Below are 20885 nucleotides of genomic sequence, written 5' to 3'. Positions count from 1 at the left end.
CACACAACTAACCAGCAAGTGCACTGGGTCGTCCAAGTAATAAACCTTACGCGAGTAAGGTCGATCCCACGGAGATTGTTGGTATGAAGCAAGCTATGGTCATCTTGTAAATTTTAGTCAGGCAGATTCAAATGGTTATGAATGATTTATGAATAAAGCATAAAATAAAGATAGAGATACTTATGTAATTCATTGGTGAGAATTTCAGATAAGGGTATGGAGATGCTTTGTCCCTTTCGTCTCTCTGCTTTCCTACTGTCTTCATCCAATCCTTCTTACTCCTTTCCATGGCAAGCTGTATGTTGGGCATCACCGTTGTCAATGGCTACAGTCCCGTCCTCTCAGTGAAAATGTTCAACGCGCTCTGTCACAGCACGGCTACTCAGCTGTCGGTTCTCGATCATGTTGGAATAGAATCCAGTGATTCTTTTGCGTCTGTCACTAACGCCCCACAATCGCGAGTTTGAAGCTCGTCACAGTCATTCAATCCTTGAATCCTACTCAGAATACCACAGACAAGGTTTAGACCTTCCGGATTCTCTTGAATGCTGCCATCAATTCTAGCTTATACCACGAAGATTTTGATTAAGGGATCCAAGAGATATCCACTCAATCTAAGGTAGAACGGAGGTGGTTGTCAGGCACACGTTCATAGGTGAGAATGATGATGAGTGTCACGGATCATCACATTCATCAAGTTGAGGAACAAGTGATATCTTAGAACAAGAATAAGCCGAATTGAATAGAAGAACAATAGTAATTGCATTAATACTCGAGGTACAGCAGAGCTCCACACCTTAATTTATGGTGTGTAGAAACTCCACCGTTGAAAATACATAAGAACAAGGTCTAGGCATGGCCGAGAGGCCAGCCCCCATGATCTAAGATAGCATAAGACTACTCAAAGGTAGCTACCCAGATGTCTAATACAATAGCAAAAGGTCCTATTTGTAGAGAACTAGTAGCTTAGGGTTTACAAAGATGAGTAAATGACATAAAAATCCACTTTCGGGCCCACTTGGTGTGTGCTTGGGCTGAGCATTGAAGCATTTTCGTGTAGAGACTCTTCTTGGAGTTAAACGCCATCTTTTGTGCCAGTTTGGGCGTTTAACTCCCATTCTTGTGCCAGTTCCGGCGTTTTACGCCAGAATTCTTGAGCTGACTTGGAACGCCTGTTTGAGCCATCAAATCACGGGCAAAGTATGGACTATTATACATTGCTGGAAAGCCCAGGATGTCTACTTTCCAACGCAGTTGAGAAAGCGCCAATTGGGCTTCTGTAGCTCCATAAAATCCACTTCGAGTGCAGGGAGGTCAGAATCCAATAGCATCTGCAGTCCTTTTCAGCCTCTGAATCAAATTTTTGTTCAGGTCTCTCAATTTCAGCCAGAAAATACCTGAAATCACAGAAAAATACACAAACTCATAGTAAAGTCCAGAAAAGTGAATTTTAACTAAAAACTAATAAAAATATAATAAAAACTAACTAAAACATACTAAAAACAATGCCAAAAAGCGTATAAATTATCCGCTCATCAGTCAACATCCGCATCTGGCTGAGGCTGTGGCTCCACAGGAGTCTGCTGTGTCTCTGTGGAAGCCTGAGTTTGTGTAGGTGCCTCTGCCTGCTGAGCCTCCTCTTCCGCCTCAGACTGGTCGGAAGGAGTATCGAAGTCAAAGGGCATCTCGGCGCCCAGTGATGCGAGCATCCGACTCAAGCGCTCATAACGTCACTTGTGGCGACGCTCACTCTGATCCATGCACTCTATAAGGTACTGTACGAGTCGGTAAGTCGGCTGGGGTGCTGATGGTGGTGGTGCTGGCCTGGTAGATGTGGCTGGTGCTGTGGAAGGTCTGGCTGCAGCTGAAGACGAGGACGGCCCAAGTGCTGCTGCTGTAGAAGCTCAAGCTCTACACGGGGCCGGTGGTCTGTCACTCACCCAAGTCCCCCACGGAATAACCTTCTCCTTTCTGTGGACTGCGGGTGGTGACTCATCGTCTAGAAGCCATGGCACTCCAGCCCGGTGAACCAGCTCTGTGACCAAACTAGGAAAAGGGAGGGTGCCCTTGATATGGGCTCGCCACATGAACTTCCTAATATGCCGGGGAAAGTACAGCTCATTCCCCTTAATAATGCACCCAATCAGGACTAGCATGTCAACCGAAATCTCAGTGAAGTGAGTGCTAGGCTTGATGTAGTGTGCAAGAATTTGCTGTTATACCTTAGCTTCCTTCCTCAAATAGTCAAATCTTATCCCCCTTGGGTTTCAATTTGTTGGCATCCATCTCCCAAGGGGCATCCGGCTGGGCAACCACACTCCTCAATGCATCATAGTCAAAGGTCAGGCTATGTATCTCTGCCTCAGCCCTCTAAAAGGTGTCCTTGTCACTGACCTTGGGCTGGCAGTGGAGTGCCTCCTCAATATCAACCTCTGTCACCATAATCTGTCTGCCTCTCAAATGAACCGCGTCAAGGTCGCTCTGAAGAAGTTGCAGTAAAACTCGTGGACCTAAGACTCGTTCACCCTGGCTAGCTCTCTATCCAAGAAAGACTAGCCCTCTCTTCAATTCGAGGCTCAGTAAACCGCCTCAAATCGGAGGGGATAGCTAGCTTCTTTTCCAGGTTGAGCTTCTATTGCTGAAAGAGCGAAAAGCGGAGCTCACAGTATAGATTAGCAAACTTTTTTGAGTTGGTAGGAGGCAGGAGATAATCTGCCTTATCCTTGTCAGAGAGATACATCTGAGCATAACCAGAGGTCACAGAATCAGTGGATGACTGAGACTTCTTCCTTTTACTGGAGCTGGCCTTAGCCTTTCCTTTCCCTTTCCTATCAGACATCCTAAAAAATAGAATTTTCAGGGTACAGATTATCAAATCAAAGTAGAGAAACAAAAAGGCAAATAATATGTAAGTAAAACAAATAGAAGATAGGCAACAGAGGAGTTAATGCTAAAGCATGAAGTGAGTCAAAAAGAGATAAATCCTTGGAATGAAAGAAAAGTAGGATTCAAAAAATAAATCAGAAATCACAATCCAAGAATCTATATAATGAAATTCAGAATGCTTGTTTGTTAAGAAACAACAAGTATCATGCCTCGAAAGAAAGTAAAAGAGTTAGTTTGAAAAGGGTGAAAACTAAAAAGAAAAGTTAGAAAGTCAATTAAGTTAAAAGTTAGAGAAGTAGGTTAAAATTAGTGTTATGGTAATGTAGTTCCTAACTAAAAGAAGTTCAAAAGGTTAAGAACAAGTAAGCTCACATTCATGCATACAATGCAAGTTAATGATGATGAAACATGTAATTCAAGAAGCACATAAAGAATTGAAATCATCAACAATGCATTTCAAATAGAAAGGGAACCAAAAGGAACAAAAATGCTAACCCATCACCCCATGAATTGGCTTTGGCTTAAACCAAATAATCAAAAGTCAAAAGTGCTAAAGTCAATTCGTGAGTGGAAGTTAAGAGTAAAACAATTTTCAGAAAAAAAAATTCGGGCAGCATTCTGGCAGTAAAAAGGATGTTCCCGGATAAATGAACAGTAGCAAAACGCAAAACAACTCATATGAACCCAAAATAAATCAAACAGGTACAAAAAACAGCAAATCCATATGATTCAGGCAACATTAAGCAAAATAAAACTACTCAAATTAGCATAGCAACATTTTTTCTTTGAACAATGAAACAAAGTAATGGCCTAAACCATAACACCAAGACAGCACAACAAACAAGAGTAACAGATTCAAGAAGCATTCTCTTCTTTGAATTTAAGCAAGCAATAAGAATTCAAACAATTACACCCAGCTAAATCGAACAATGAAGGCCACATTGAAACAAGAACTCAGTAGCAATAACAACTTAAATTCATACATTAAGCAAAAACCAACACTGCACAAGCAACCATCAGCAATATTTAGTAGCTAGTTCCTTCCAAACATCCACGAACAAAAACACAGCAACAAGAAACAGGGATGAAATAGCAACATTCCAAATAGCATTATTAATCAAAACAAACCTAAATCCACTATCCACGCCAGATTCTCTAACCACATGAATTCTAATCTAGCCTAATCAAACAGAACTAAATCAACAACTACTACTGATACTGAAATTAATTAAGAGAGAAATAAAAACAGAAGTGGAATGTAAACAGGGGAACTGGAACCTGGGAGAAGCTGAATTAAAAATGGAAAAGGGAGGTAAATGAGAGCAGTGACTGGAAGACGAAAGGGCTCTGGTTCGGCAGCGACGCTGCCACGGTGGTCTGGTGGCACCGGAGTAGAACGGTTGTAAAGCAAGGGAAACGGATAGAGGGAAGGAGAAAGGGGGAAGGAAGAGAAAAGAGAGAAGAAAGGAGTTGGTGGTGGTGGATGATGGTTCGCCGGTGGCAATGGTAGACCGCGGTGGTGCTGGTTGGAGGCGGGAAGATGAACGGCCGAGAAGGGAAAAAAAAGGAAGAAGAAGGAAAAAGAAGGGGAGAAGGGGAGCGAAGAGGATGATCGGTGGCGGTCAGGTCGCCGGAGTGGTGGCCGGTGGTGGTTTGCAAAAGCTGAAGGGTGGTGGCTATGGTGGTTTGAAGGGAGAAGAAGAAAAAGAGACATTGAGGGTGGAAGGGGACGCGACTAGTTAGGGCTCACGCGTCTGGGGTATTAGCAGATTTAAATCCACGCGTACGCGTTGCTGATGCGTGCGCGTGGGTGGAAAAAAGAAGCATCGATGCGTATGCGTCGTTGACGCAAACACGTTAAGGGACAGAATGCACGGTGACGCGTACGCGTGAAGCACGCGTACGCGTGGAATGAAATTGTGCTAATCGCACAGTTTTAGCGCCAGTTTTGCACAACTCTCGGAAAAATGTATGGGGGTTACGTTGACGCATCGATGCGTACGCGTCGGTCACGTCCACGCGTGGATGGCCAAGAATTGAAAATGATGCGTACGCGTCATCGACGTGCACGCATGGGTTGCGTTCTGCGCCTAGCACCCCACCAGCCCGATTCCAGCGCAGCTATCGGTCATGCGTATGCGTGACAACCACTTTTTTTTAAATAAACTAACAGGTCACCAAAATAAATCCAAACATTATTAAACAATCTAGATAACAACTTAAACGAAATAAACCTAATTAAAAATGAAAACTCAACTTATTACCAACATAAAGAAAAGAGAAATCTCACCAATGAAATAAACCTAATTAAAAATGATCCTCTTTTATGCCTGATGATTGGTTTTTGACGGTTTAGAATTTCACCAATGAAATCTCATTGTAAAATATAGTCTCTAAACCAACAATAATCCTTTCATACGAAAATTTGTTTGTCACTAGTAACAAACCCCTAAAATTATAAACCGAAGTATTTAAACCTCAGGTCGTCTCTCAAAGGACTTGCAGGGTAGTGTTCTTGTTATTGGTTATGGACTTGTATATTTTGGGGTTTTGAGTGAGAAACATGAAAAGTAAATGGTAATGAAATTCTAATAACAAAACGGTCTTGGCAAAGGTTGGTTGTCAAGGGTCTCTATCCTTATTACTAACCACAATTATGATAGTTGTAAGGAATAATCCCACTAAGTCATCCTCTAACAAGTAGCAAGGAAAGTCAAGTGAGTTATATCAATCCAAGTCCATAAATCCTAGCTTTCCACTAATTGAATTAATGAAGGCTAGAGTCAGTGGCTATCAACCATTAATCACTTGAACATTAGTAACTCAAAAAGTCCTAAGTTACCTTCCCAAGCCAAGAACATAAAATTCTACTCTAACATCCTTCCAAGCATTTCATCAAACACTTGGAAGGTATAAAAGAAAAGCATAGTAAATCACAACAAGAATGAATTTTAACAACAATCAAATGCAAAGAATCAACAACAACAATCAAGGAAATCACAATTATCATGAATTACCTCAAATTGCATTAAAAGAAAATAAGAGAAACAAAAGTAGATCCACAACAAAGTAAAGAATTACAAGGATTAAAGTACAAAACTAGAGAGAGGGAAAGTAGAGGAGTAAGAATTGATAAAGGACGAGTAAATCAAAGTATGAATTAAACCTAGATCTAAGAGGAGAGATTAACCTAAACCTAATCCTAATTCTAATTCTAGAGAGAAGTGAATGCTTCTCTCTCTAAAACTAATCCTAATATGTATGAATGAACTAAAGATGCTAAAATGGTAGAATGATAATTTCCCCCTTCAATCCTTGATCCTTTAAAGCATTTTGGCGCCAAAATTGGTTGCAACTTGGCCCCACAGCTTCCCAGAAATCGCTGGGGCACGTTTTCTATTTAAAAATCACATGCGGCCTTCGGTGCGGACACGCACAGTGCACGTGCGCGTCCATGAGTCAGTTTGCAATCCGCGCAGAGGCGTGCAGTACGCGCGCGCACCCATGGCGTTTTCCAATTCTTTGGCTTTTCATGATTTCTCCACTTTGCATGCTTTCCTCTTTACCCCTTTGATCAATTCCTAGCCTTTTCAATCTGAGGGAGATTAAAATCATCAAGCCATCTAGTGGAATCAAAGGGAGATTAAAATCATCAAGTTAAAGGCCTAAAAAGCATGTTTTCACATCTAAGCACACATAAGGAGACAATCACAAAACTATGCTAATTCATTGAATAAATGTGAGGAAAGGTTATCAAAATGCTCTAAATAAAACACAAGATAAATCCTAAAAATGGGGTTTATCAATGCCCAGATCCCAAATCTTGTTTTTACACCCGTCTTGAGGTGGATCATCATTGTTCCAACCGGGTGGTAGGCGATCTGAATACTCAATGCGGTACAAAACTCTTCTCTTAGATCCAACAAATTGATCACTAGTCCAATCCTTGCATCTAGCTCTTGAAATCTCAACCTTGATGAGTCTCGATTTGCAACTCCAACCACTAAACATTCTTCTCTTACATTCCACAAAGCCTCCTATTCATATCCTGGGTCGAGCTGTCCGACCCAAGATGTTCTACAGACAAAGCGACCGACCTCTTCAGGTCAGGACAATCCGACCTCCTCTCAAAGAGCTCGGCCAAGTCACGAGAAAGCCCAAACAAAGGGCCCAAATAGAGGAACATGCCCCAGATACTAAGGCAGCCCAAGCCTACAAGAGAAGGGCAGTTCCCTTGAAGATAAGATGACCTCACTTAAAGATAAAGATAAGATAAGATAACTAACTTATCTTATCCAAAAAGGTCACTCCACACCATTATAAATACACTGGAGCACCCAGGTATAACTCATACTCTGATTCTACTCAATACCTGCTTAATACCCTTGCTAACTTAAGCATCGGAGTCCCTTGCAGGTACCCCCCACCCTCCGGGGACGAAGGATCAGCAGCACTCTCAGTCCCACAAGTTGGACACACCAACTCCGGCCGCAATACACCTGCCGGACACGTCGGTTCCGACCAACACATAATATCTTGAACCGAGATCGACCTACAGTTTCAGGTATCCCTCGGAACATTGGCGCCGTTGCCGGGGAACCTGGAAGTCATCCCAACACCATGGTGGACAACCATGACAACGACCATGACTCAGGTTTGGAAGATAGAACGCCGCACAAGAATATGGATGCTATACTTAAAGATACTCCGGAATCCAATGGGGACAAAAACTCATCAAATCCAGGGGTGATAGAAGCACTTCAAGATCGATTAAAGCAACTTGAGAAAGAAGCCCAACATCAACGCGAAAAAGAAGAGGATCTACATCGGGAGATAAGGCAGTGCCGAGAATTAGAAGATAAGCTTATAAAACTCGAAGCTGATCTCAAAACTAAAGCTACTCAATCCACCCAGAGGATAGCTCTCACAAAGATCAAGATCTATTCACCAGGGAAATTATGAAGACTGAAATTCCAAAAGATTTCAAACTTCCGAATATGACTCTGTATGATGGCACCTCGGACCCCAACCACCATCTCAGCAACTTCAGAAGTAGGATGTACCTCACTGACGCCTCAGATGCAGTTCGCTGCAAAGCCTTTCCGACAACTCTTACCAAGACAGCCATTAGATGGTTCGACAACCTACCTCTAAAATCCATCTCGAGTTTTGACGACCTGGCCAAAAAGTTCCTGGCCAGATTTTTCATACAAAAGGACAAAGCCAAACACGCACCTAGCCTACTAGGAATCAAGCAAGGAGATCGGGAGAGTCTTCATAACTACATGGAAAGATTCAACAAAGTATGCATGGACATACAAAGTCTACCAACAGAAGCTACCATCATGGACCTCATAAACGGCCTACGAGAAGTACATTAACATGGAGGAGAATTCTCGACTTGGGGAAGCCTCGAGGTTCGGTTCCGCCTACCGAGATAAAGATAAAGAATCCAAGAAGAAGGAAGATCGCTCCGGGGAGAAAATAAAAAAATATCATAACTACACCCCTCTTAGGGTATCCTTGGTAGATGTTTACAAAGAGGTCTGTCATACGGAAAAAATACCTCCAGCTCGGCCACTCAAAGGCAAAAGGGGAGGAGGAAATCGGAACGGATACTGTGAGTATCACCGAGTCCAAGGACATTCCACCAACGAATGCTTTGACTTGAAAAATGTCATAGAGAAATTAGTAAGGGAAGGAAAACTAGATCGGTTCCTCGCCAATCGGGACGAAGAACTAAGAAAAAGAAGAAGGGATGAAGATGTCGGACGATCTGAATGATCACCCCGCACACTGGACAGACATGTCCACGTGATACACAGCGAATTTGCTGGAGGAGGAATCTCCAAATCATCCCGCAAGCGACACCTCAAAGAAGTATACCATGTCGAAGGCAAGAAAGAGGTACCAGACATCCCAGCAATCACATTTACCAAAGAAGATACATTCAGAATCATCTCGGGACACAACGACCCCATGGTCAGCACAATCATACTGGCAAACGCCAACCTCCACCGTACATTAATTGACCAAAGAAGCTCCGCCAACATCTTATTCAAAACTGCCTTCGACAAGCTCGGCTTAGAAGAAAAAGAGCTATGAGCATACCCGAACAGCCTGTTCGGACTTGGGGATACCCCAGTACAGCCACTGGGATATTGATGAGCGGATAATTTGTACGCTTTTTGGCATTGTTTTTAGTATGTTTTTAGTATGATCTAGTTAGTTTTTAGCATATTTTTATTAGTTTTTAGTTAAAATTCACTTTTCTGGACTTTACTATGAGTTTGTGTGTTTTTTTGTGATTTCAGGTATTTTCTGGCTGAAATTGAGGGACCTGAGCAAAAATCTGATTCAGAGACTAAAAAGGACTGCAGATGCTGTTGGATTCTGACCTCCCTGCACTCGAAGTGGATTTTCTGGAGCTACAGAAGCCCCATTGGCGCGCTCTCAACGGCGTTAGAAAGTAGACATCCTGGGCTTTCCAGAAATATATGATAGTCCATACTTTGCCCAAGATTTGATGGCCCAAACCGGCGTTCAAAGTCACCCTCAGAATTCCCAGCGTTAAACGCCGGAACTGGCACCAAAGTGGGAGTTAAACGCCCAAACTGGCATAAAAGCTGGCGTTTAACTCCAAGAAGAGTCTCTACACGAAAATGCTTCATTGCTCAGCCCAAGCACACACCAAGTGGGCCCGAAAGTGGATTTTTATGTCATTTACTCATCTCTGTACACCCTAGGCTACTAGTTCTCTATAAGTAGGACCTTTTACTATTGTATTTTCATCTTCGGACATCTAGTTCTTAGATCCTTGGGAGGCTGGCCATTCGGCCATGCCTAGACCTTGTTCTTATGTATTTTCAACGGTGGAGTTTCTACACACCATAGATTAAGGTGTGGAGCTCTGCTGTACCTCGAGTATTAATGCAATTACTATTGTTCTTCTATTCAATTCCGCTTGTTCTTGTTCTAAGATATCACTTGTTCTTCAACTTGACGAATGTGATGATCCATGACACTCATCATCATTCTCACCTATGAACGTGTGACTGATAACCACCTCCGTTCTACCTTCGATTGGGTGAATATCTCTTGGATTCCTGATACACGATGCATGGTTGATCGCCTGACAACCGAGTGCTCGCCTGACAACCGAGCTAGCCATTCCGTGAGATCAGAGTCTTCGTGGTATAGGCTAGAACTGATGGCGGCATTCAAGAGAATCCGGAAGGTCTAACCTTGTCTGTGGTATTATGAGTAGGATTCAATGATTGAATGACTGTGACGTGCTTCAAACTCCTGAGGGCGGGGCGTTAGTGACAGACGCAAAAGAATCACTGGATTCTATTCCGACCTGATCGAGAACCGACAGATGAATAGCCGTGCCGTGACAGGGTGCATTGAACATTTCCACTGAGAGGATGGGAGGTAGCCACTGACAACGGTGAAACCCTTGCTTGAGCTTGCCATGGAAAGGAGTAAGAAGGATTGGATGAAGACAGTAGGAAAGCAGAGAGACGGAAGGGACCAAGCATCTCCATTCGCTTATCTGAAATTCCCACCAATGAATTGCATAAGTATCTCTATCCTTATCTTTATGTTTTATTCGTATATCACCCATATCCATCTGAGTTTGCCTGACTAAGATTTACAAGGTGACCATAGCTTGCTTCATACCAACAATCTCTGTGGGATCGACCCTTACTCGCGTAAGGTTTATTACTTGGACGACCCAGTACACTTGCTGGTTAGTTGTGCGAAGTTGTAGTGATCACAATTTCGTCCACCAAGTTTTTGGCGTCGTTGCCGGGGATTGTTGAGTTTGGACAACTGACGGTTCATCTTGTTGCTTAGATTAGGTATTTTTTCTTCAGAGTTCTTAAGAATGAATTCTAGTGTTTCATGATGATCTGTTGAAGTCTGGCTGGCTGTAAAGCCATGTCTAATTCAATTGGACCGAGGTTTCAACTTATCATCACAAGAGCTTGTTGATTTCTATCAATCTTGCTATTGGAGCAGTGATCTGCTAAGGCTTGGCTGGCCATTGGCCATGTCTAGTGTTTTGGACCGAAGCTTTCTTTGAAAGCTTGGCTGGCTGTGAAGCCATGTCTAATTCCTGGACCAGAGTCTTAGACTAGCATTGCACTGATTCCTGGAATTCTCATTAAGAATTTTGATACCTTTATTTTCTTTTCTAATTTTCGAAAAATCCAAAAATATTACAAAATCATAAAAACCAAAAAAATTTTATGTTTCTTGTTGAGTCTAGTGTCTCATGTTAAGTTTGGTGTCAATTGCATGCTTCTGTTCTTTTTGCATTCATGCATTTGCCTTCATTAATCTTCAAGTTAGTTCTTGATGATTTCATTACTCTGATCTTTAAATTCTCTTGACTTGAGTGTTTGTGTCTCTCATATGCATTGTCATTAGTGTCAGTAATATACAAACTGCTAAGTTTGGTGTCTTGCATGCATTGTTATTTGATTTTAGTTGCATTATTCCCCATTATTAAAAATCCAAAAAAATTTTTAATCTATGTCTTTTCAAGTCAATAATACAGAGAATTGAAGATTTAGAACATTCAGCAGAGGAATTGCACAGAAAAAGCTGGGCGTTCAAAACGCCCAGTGAAGAAGGACAGACTGGCGTTTAAACGCCAGCCAGGGTGCCTGGTTGGGCGTTTAACGCCCAAAAGGGTTGTGATTTGGGCGTTAAACACCAGAATGTGCACCATTCTGGGCGTTTAACGCCAGGATGGCACAAGAGGGAATATTTTGTTTTCAATGCAAATTTTTTTCAAGTTTTCAACGTTTTTTCAAAATCAAATCTTTTTCAAATCATATCTTTTCAATCATATGTTTTCAAAATTGATTTCTTTCCATTTTTAAGGATACTTGCTACCAATTAATGATTTGATTAAACATTTCAAGTATGTTGCCTTTTCTGTTGAGAAAGGTTTAATGTTTGAATCATATCTTTTCTTGTTAGCCAAGTTAGTAATTTTTAAAATCAAATCTTTTTAAAAAAATGTTTTTCAAATCATATCTTCTCAATCACATCTTTTTAAAACTAATTATATCTTCTTAACCACATCTTTTTCAAAATAGCTTTCAATCAAATCTTTTTTATTTCTAATTTCTAATTCTTTTTCAAAAATCACTTGATTTCTTTCCCACTTTTATTTTCGAAAATCAATTAAGGTTTTTCAAAATGTTTTCAAAATCTTTTACTTAATTTTCGAAAATTGCTTCCCCTCTTCTCACATCCTTCTGTTTATGGACTAACACTATTCTTTAATGCACAATTCGAACTTCATCTTCTTTGATAAGTTTGAATTTTCTACTCTGCCTTCTATTTTCCTTTACCTCTGACACCTCAAGGAATCTCTATACTGTGACATAGAGGATTCCACATTTTCTTGTTCTCTTCTCTTTCTTATGAGCAGGAGCAAGGACAAAAGCATTCTTGTTGAGGCTGACCCTGAACCTGAAAGGACCTTAAAGCGAAAGCTAAGAGAAGCCAAGGCACAACTCTCTGTAGAGGACCTAACAGAAATCTTCAAAGAAGAAGAACCCATGGCAGCCAAAAACAACAACAATGCCAACAATGCAAGGAAGGTGCTGGGTGACTTTACTGCACCTACTCCCAACTTCTATGGGAGAAGCATCTCTATCCCTGCCATTGGAGCAAACAACTTTGAGCTTAAGCCTCAATTAGTTTCTCTAATGCAATAGAATTGCAAGTTCCATGGACTTCCCTTGGAAGATCCTCATCAGTTTTTAGCTAAATTCTTGCAAATCTGTGACACTGTCAAGACTAATGGGGTTGACCCTGAGGTCTACAGACTCATGCTATTCCCTTTTGCTGTAAGAGACAGAGCTAGGACATGGTTGGACTCACAACCTAAAGAAAGCCTGAACTCTTGGGAAAAGCTAGTCAATGCCTTCTTGGCAAAGTTCTTTCCACCTCAAAAATTGAGTAAGCTTAGAGTGGAAGTCCAAACCTTCAGACAGAAGGAAGGAGAATCCCTCTATGAAGCTTGGGAAAGATACAAACAATTAATCAGGAAGTGTCCCTCTGACATGCTTTCTGAATGGAGCATCATAGGTATTTTCTATGATGGTCTCTCTGAACTATCCAAGATGTCTTTGGATAGCTCTGCTGGAGGATCTCTTCATCTGAAGAAGACGCCTACAGAAGCTCAAGAACTGATTGAAATGGTTGCAAATAACCAATTCATGTACACTTCTGAAAGGAATCCTGTGAACAATGGGACCAATCAGAAGAAAGGAGTTCTTGAGATTGACACTCTGAATGCCATACTGGCTTAGAATAAAATATTGACTCAACAAGTCAATATGATTTCTCAAAGTCTGTCTGGAATGCAAAATGCACCAAGCAGTACTAAGGAAGCTTCATCTGAAGAAGAAGCTTATGATCCTGAGAACCCTTCAATAGAAGAGGTGAATTACATGGGAGAACCCTATGGAAACACCTATAACCCTTCATGGAGAAATCATCCAAATTTCTCATGGAAGGATCAACAGAGACCTCAACAAGGTTTCAACAATAATAATGGTGGAAGAAACAGGTTTAGCAATAGCAAGCCTTTTCCATCATCTTCTCAGCAACAGACAGAGAGTTCTAAGCAGAATACCTCTGACTTAGCAACCATGGTCTCTGATCTGATCAAAACCACTCAAAGTTTCATGACTGAAACAAGGTCCTCCATTAGAAACTTGGAGGCACAAGTGGGTCAGCTGAGCAAGAAAATTACTGAACTCCCTCCTAGTACTCTTCCAAGCAATACAGAAGAAAATCTAAAAGGAGAGTGCAAGGCCATCAACATGGCCGAATTTTGGGAGGAAGGAGAGGCAGTGAATGCCACTGAGGAAGACCTCAATGGACGTCCACTGGCCTCCAATGAGTTCCCCAATGAGGAACCATGGGAATCTGAGGCTCAAAATGAGACCATAGAGATTCCATTGGACTTACTTCTGCCATTCATGAGCTCTGATGAGTATTCTTCCTCTGAAGAGGATGAGTATGTCACTGAAGAGCAAGTTGCTAAATACCTTGGAGCAATCATGAAGCTAAATGACAAGTTATTTGGAAATGAGACTTGGGAAGATGAACCCCCTTTGCTCACCAAAGAACTGGATGACTTGTCTAGGCAGAAACTGCCTCAAAAGAGACAGGATCTTGGGAAGTTTTCAATACCTTGTACCATAGGCATCATGACCTTCAACAAGGCCTTGTGTGACTTAGGGTCAAGTGTAAACCTCATGCCTCTCTCTGTAATGGAGAAGCTAGGGATCTTTGAGGTGCAAGCTGCAAAAATCTCACTAGAGATGGCAGACAACTCAAGAAAATAAGCTCTTGGACTTGTAGAGGATGTTCTGGTGAAAGTTGAAGACCATTACATCCCTGCTGATTTCATAGTCCTTGAGACTGGGAAGTGCATGGATGAATCCATCATCCTTGGCAGACCCTTCCTAGCCACAGCAAAGGCTGTGATTGATGTTGATAGAGGAGAGTTGATCATTCAAGTGAATGAAGAATCCTTGGTGTTTAAGGCTCAAGGATATCCCTCTGTCAACATGGAGAGGAAGCATGAAGAGCTTCTCTCAAAACAGAGCCAAACAGAGCCCCCACAGTCAAACTCTAAGTTTGGTGTTGGGAGGCCACAACCAAACTCTAAGTTTGGTGTTGAACCCCCACATTCAAACTCTAAGTTTGGTGTTGGGAGGTTCTAACATTGCTCTGAGCATCTGTGAGGCTCCATGAGAGTCCTCTGTCAAGCTACTGACATTAAAGAAACGCTTGTTGGGAGGCAACCCAATGTTATATTTTATCTATTCTCTTTTGTTATTTTATGTTTTTTTTGTAGGTTGATGATCATGAGAAGTCACAAAATCAATTGAAAAAGCAAAAACAGAATGAAAAACAGAAAGAAAAATAGCACACCCTGGAGGAGAGCGTGCTGGCGTTTAAACGCCAGTAAGGCTAGCTGTTGGGCGTTTAACGCCCAGTCTGGCACCATTCTGGGCGTTTAACACCAGAAAGGGGCACCAGACTGGCGTTAAACACCAGAAAAGGGCAAGAAGCTGGCGTTAAACGCCAGAAATGGGCACCAGCCCGGCGTTTAACGCTAGAAATGGCTAAAAACGCAATTTTGCATGCCATTAGGTGCAGGGATGACTTTTCCTTGACAACTCAGGATCTGTGGACCCCACAGGATCCCCACCTACCCTACCACTCTCTCTCTTCTTCACCAATCACCTCAACACCTCTTCCCCAAAAACTCTTCACCTATCCAATCCCATCTTTCTCTTCACCACTCACATCCATCCTTCATAAAACCCCACCTACCTCACCCTTCAAATTCAAACCACTTTCCCTCCCAAACCCACCCATACATGACCGAACCATGAGCCCCCCTCTCCTATATAAACCCATCTTAACTCCTTCATTTTCACACAACCTAAACACCACTTCTCCCCCTTTTTGGCCGAACACAAAGGCATTCCCTTCTTCCTCATTTCTTCTTCTTCTACTCTCTTCTTTCTTCTTTTGCTCGAGGACGAGCAAACCTTTTAAGTTTGGTGTGGTAAAATCATTGCTTTTTGTTTTTCCATAACCATTTATGGCATCCAAGGCCGGAGAAACCTCTAGAAAGAGGAAAGGGAAGGCAAAAGCTTCTACCTCCGAGTCATGGGAGATGGAGAGATTCATCTCAAGGGTGCATCAAGACAACTTCTATGAAGTTGTGGCCTTGAAGAAGGTGATCCCCGAGGTCCCTTTTTCACTCAAAAGGAGTGAATATCTGGAGATCCGACATGAGATCCGAAGAAGAGGTTGGGAAATTCTTACCAACCCCATTCAACAAGTCGGAATCTTAATGGTTCAAGAGTTCTATGCCAATGCATGGATCACCAAGAACCATGATCAAAGTGTGAACCCGGATCCAAAGAATTATCTTACTATGGTTCGGGGGAAATACTTGGATTTTAGTCCAGAAAGTGTAAGGTTGGCATTCAACTTGCCCATGATGTAAGGAGATGAACATCCTTACACTAGAAGGGTCAACTTTGATCAAAGGTTGGACCAAGTCCTCACAGTCATTTGTGAAGAGGGCGCCCAATGGAAGAGAGATTCAAGAGGAAAGCCGGTTCAATTGAGAAGGCATGACCTCAAACCCGTGGCTAGAGGATGGTTAGAGTTTATACAACGCTCAATCATTCCCACTAGCAACCGGTCCGAAGTTACCATAGACCGGGCTATCATGATTCATAGCATCATGATTGGAGAAGAAATAGAAGTTCATGAGGTTATAGCTCAAGAACTTTATAAGGTGGCAGACAAGTCCTCTACCTTGGCAAGGTTAGCCTTTCCTCACCTCATTTGTCACCTCTGTTATTCGGTTGGAGTTGACATAGAGGGAGACATTCACATTGATGAGGACAAGCCCATCACTAAGAAGAGGATGGAGCACACAAGAGACCCCACTCATCATGAGATCCCTGAGATGCCTCAAGGGATGCACTTTCCTCCACAAAACTATTGGGAGCAACTAAACACCTCCCTAGGAGAATTGAGTTCCAACATGGGACAACTAAGGGTGGAGCATCAAGAACACTCCATCATCCTCCATGAAATTAGAGAAGATCAAAGAATCATGAGAGAGGAGCAACAAAGACAAGGAAGAGACATTGAGGAGCTCAAGCACTCCATAGGATCTTCAAGAGGAAGAAAGAGCCGCCATCACTAAGGTGGACCCGTTCTTTAATTTCCTTGTTCTTTACTTTCCTGTTTTTCGAATTTTAGTGCTTATGTTTATCTATGTTTGTGTCTTGTGATCATTAGTGTCTTAGTGTCTGGTGGACAAAATTGTGATTCAATTGTTATTCCATTTTGCAAAATTCATTGCTTTTCATTCCCTGGTAATGGCGCCAAAAACATGATGCCAATACCATAGTTCACAACTCCGTTCAACTTAACCAGCAAGTGTACTGGGTCATCCAAGTAATACCTTACGTGAGTAAGGGTCGATCCCATAGAGATTGTTGGTATGAAGCAAGCTATGGTCATCTTGTAAATCTCAGTTAGGCAGATTAAATAGTTTTGGGTTTCAAAAATTAATAAATAAATAGAAAATAAAAGGGTTAGAAATACTTATGTAAATTAATAGTGGGAATTTCAGATAAGTGTATGGAGATGCTGTGTTCCTCTTGAATCTCTACTTTCCTATTGCAGTCATCCAATCCTTGCTACTCCTTTCCATGGCAAGCTGTATGTAGGGCATCACCGTTGTCAGTGGCTACATCCCATCCTCTCAGTGAAAACGTTCCTATGCTCTGTCACAGCACAGCTAATCATCTGTCGGTTCTCAATCAGGTTGGAATAGAATCCCTTGATTCTTTTGCGCTTGTCATCACGCCCAGCCTTCAGGAGTTTGAAGCTCGTCACAGTCATTCAAACCCAGAATCCTACTCGGAATACCACAGACAAGGTTTAGACCTTCCGGATCCTCATGAATGCCGCCATCTATCTAGCTTATACCACGAAGATTCTGTTGGGGAATCTAAGAGATATGCGCCCGGCCTAAGGTAGAACGGGAGTGGTTGTCAGTCACGCGCGTTCATAGGTGAGAATGATGATGAGTGTCACGGATCATCACATTCATCAAAGTTAAGTGTAACGTATATCTTGGAATAAGAATAGAAGAGAATTGAATAGAAAGTAATAATAATTGTATTGAAACTTGAGGTACAGCAGAGCTCCACACCCTTAATCTATGGTGTGCAGAAACTCCACTGTTGAAAATACATAAGTAAGAGGTTCAGGCATGGCCGAATGGCCAGCCCCCTAAAACGTGATCAATGGCCTCCTAAGATGAAGAATAATACAAAACTGAGACCAAAGATGAAACGTGGTCAAAAAGACATCTAATACAATAGTTAAATGTTCTATTTATAATAAACTAGCTCCTAGGGTTTACACGAGTAGGTAATTGATGCATAAATTCACTTCCGGGGCCCACTTGGTGTATGTTTGGGCTGAGCTTTGATCAATTCACGAGCTGAGGCTTCTCTTGGAGTTGAACTCTGAGTTATGACGTGTTTTGGGCGTTCAACTCCGGATCATGACGTTTTTCTGGCGTTTAACTCCAGACAGCAGCATGTACTTGGCGTTCAACGCAAAGTTACGTCGTCAATTTCCGAATAAAGTATGGACTATTATATATTGCTGGAAAGCTCTGGATGTCTACTTTCCAACGCCGTTGAGAGCGCGCCAATTGGAGTTTTGTAGCTCCAGAAATGTGAATTTAACATAAAAACTAATGAAAACATCCCTAAAAGTAGCTTAAACTTACTAAAAACAACCTAAAAACAATGCCAAAAAGCGTATAAATTATCCGCTCATCAGTGTCTATGCCTTAAAGTTATGAATGTCCTATGAATCTATCACCTCTCTTAATTGAAAAATGTTCTTTATTGAAAAAGAAAAGAATTGCATGAATTTTGAATTTTATAAACAGTTTAATTATTTTGATGTGGTGGCAATATTTTTGTTTTCTGAATGTATGCTTGAACAGTGCATATGTATCTTGAATTTGTGGTTCATGAATGTTGGCTCTTGAAAGAATGATGAAAAAGGAGACATGTTACTGAGGATCTGAAAAATCATAAAAATGATTCTTGAAGCAAGAAAAAGCAGTGAATACAAAAAAAAAACGAAAAAAAAAGGAAAAAAAGAAAGAAAACGAAAAAAAGAAAAAGAAAAGAAAGAAAAAGAAAGAAATAAAAGTTGTGATCCAAGGCAAAAAGAGTGTGCTTAAGAACCCTGGACACCTCTAATTGGGGACTCTAGCAAAGCTGAGTCACAATCTGAAAAGGTTCACCCAATTATGTGTCTGTGGCATGTATGTATCCGGTGGTAATACTGGAAGACAGAGTGCTTTGGGCCACGGCCAAGACTCAATAAGTAGCTATGTTCAAGAATCATCATACTTTACTAGGAGAATCAATAACACTATCTGGATTCTGAGTTCCTAAAGAAGCCAATCATTCTGAATTTCAAAGGATAGAGTGAGATGCCAAAACTGTTCAGAGGCAAAAAGCTAAAAGCCCCGCTCATCTAATTAATACTGATCTTCATAGATGTTTTTGGAATTCATTGCATATTCTCTTCTTTTTATCTTATTTGATTTTCAGTTGCTTGAGGACAAGCAACAATTTAAGTTTGGTGTTGTGATGAGCGGATAATTTGTACGCTTTTTGGCATTGTTTTTAGTATGTTTTTAGTATGATCTAGTTAGTTTTTAGCATATTTTTATTAGTCTTTAGTTAAAATTCACTTTTCTGGACTTTACTATGAGTTTGTGTGTTTTTCTGTGATTTCAGGTATTTTCTGGCTGAAATTGAGGGACCTGAGCAAAAATCTGATTCAGAGACTAAAAAGGACTGCAGATGCTGTTGGATTCTGACCACCCTACACTCGAAGTGGATTTTCTGGAGTTACAGAAGCCCAATTGGCGCGCTCTCAACGGCGTTGGAAAGTAGACATCCTGGGCTTTCCAGAAATATATGATAGTCCATACTTTGCCCAAGATTTGATGGCCCAAACCGGCGTTCAAAGTCACCCTCAGAATTCCCAGCGTTAAACGCCGGAACTGGCACCAAAGTGGGAGTTAAACGCCCAAACTGGCATAAAAGCTGGCGTTTAACTCCAAGAAGAGTCTCTACACGAAAATGCTTCATTGCTCAGCCCAAGCACACACCAAGTGGGCCCGAAAGTGGATTTTTATGTCATTTACTCATCTCTGTACACCCTAGGCTACTAGTTCTCTATAAGTAGGACCTTTTACTATTGTATTTTCATCTTCGGACATCTAGTTCTTAGATCCTTGGGAGGCTGGCCATTCGGCCATGCCTAGACCTTGTTCTTATGTATTTTCAACGGTGGAGTTTCTACACACCATAGATTAAGGTGTGGAGCTCTGCTGTACCTCGAGTATTAATGCAATTACTATTGTTCTTCTATTCAATTCCGCTTGTTCTTGTTCTAAGATATCACTTGTTCTTCAACTTGACGAATGTGATGATCCGTGACACTCATCATCATTCTCACCTATGAACGTGTGACTGACAACCACCTCCGTTCTACCTTCGATTGGGTGAATATCTCTTGGATTCCTGATACACGATGCATGGTTGATCGCCTGACAACCGAGTGCTCGCCTGACAACCGAGCCAGCCATTCCGTGAGATCAGAGTCTTCGTGGTATAGGCTAGAACTGATGGCGGCATTCAAGAGAATCCGGAAGGTCTAACCTTGTCTGTGGTATTCTGAGTAGGATTCAATGATTGAATGACTGTGACGTGCTTCAAACTCCTGAGGGCGGGGCGTTAGTGACAGACGCAAAAGAATCACTGGATTCTATTCCGACCTGATCGAGAACCGACAGATGGATAGCCGTGCCGTGACAGGGTGCGTTGAACATTTCCACTGAGAGGATGGGAGGTAGCCACTGACAACGGTGAAACCCTTGCTTGAGCTTGCCATGGAAAGGAGTAAGAAGGATTGGATGAAGACAGTAGGAAAGCAGAGAGACGGAAGGGACCAAGCATCTCCATTCGCTTATCTGAAATTCCCACCAATGAATTGCATAAGTATCTCTATCCTTATCTTTATGTTTTATTCGTATATCACCCATATCCATCTGAGTTTGCCTGACTAAGATTTACAAGGTGACCATAGCTTGCTTCATACCAACAATCTCTGTGGGATCGACCCTTACTCGCGTAAGGTTTATTTCTTGGACGACCCAGTACACTTGCTGGTTAGTTGTGCGAAGTTGTAGTGATCACAATTTCGTCCACCAGATACGTATCATTACATACAACCTTCGGAAAGGGGAACCAATCCAGAACACTTAAGATAGACTATATCGTGGTCGACGTAAGCTCAGCCTACAATGCCTTAATAGG

The sequence above is a fragment of the Arachis hypogaea genome, chromosome 4 (assembly GCF_003086295.3).
Source record: "Arachis hypogaea cultivar Tifrunner chromosome 4, arahy.Tifrunner.gnm2.J5K5, whole genome shotgun sequence".
Classification (NCBI taxonomy): Eukaryota; Viridiplantae; Streptophyta; class Magnoliopsida; order Fabales; family Fabaceae; genus Arachis; species Arachis hypogaea.
Note: the sequence above shows the minus strand (reverse complement) of the source record.